The following is a 689-nucleotide window of genomic DNA, read 5'->3' as shown; positions in this document are numbered from 1 at the left end:
CTAGGAATTTCTCCATACCCTTCTGGCATCGCATAGCACCCACTATATCCACTCGTGCTCGTAAGACACCCTCAACCCATCAATGTCCTAAACACGAAGAAAACAAAAGTGTAGTGGCACAAGAGAATACTTATCGTTATGTTGGTAGCTGTTGAAGAACGGCTCGATGTTAGCCCTATCGTTACTGATGTTTTCTTAACCATACAACGTTGCAGTTACGTGTACTATAAGTAGTCCAATTAGAACCAAAAGTCACACCAACCCGTTTCTCCGGTAGGTTTGTCCTGGACAGGTCAGCAGATTTTGTTGGATGGAAAATCAGACCGTCTGACTCGAGCTCCTCACCGTGGGTGCGGTCAGACTCGCCTGGCCCGCCTCATTAGCGTCTGGGTTCTGAGCTGACGTCACTTGGAGCGTGCGCAGTGTGCGGTTTGCGACGTGACAAATTCAGTTCGTCTTGAAAAGAAAACAACAAAAACACTCTGTGGGTTGATTGGTTCGCTCTAATAGAATTTAGTTTGGGTAGAATGGATAATCAACTGATGTATATTGCAGCTCATGTAAAAGCTCGAAAAACGTTCACTCATTTAGTTAATAATCCTGGAACTCTCTTTGATTTTGGAAGGGACAAAATAAATACTTTTTGGAAACAAGTGCTCTTAAAACACAGCTACAAAATTCGGCGGTCT

Source organism: Branchiostoma floridae, chromosome 5, assembly GCF_000003815.2.
Source record: "Branchiostoma floridae strain S238N-H82 chromosome 5, Bfl_VNyyK, whole genome shotgun sequence".
NCBI classification, from domain to species: Eukaryota; Metazoa; Chordata; class Leptocardii; order Amphioxiformes; family Branchiostomatidae; genus Branchiostoma; species Branchiostoma floridae.
The sequence above is the reverse complement of the archived record's forward strand: the minus strand, read 5'-3'. Positions refer to the sequence as shown.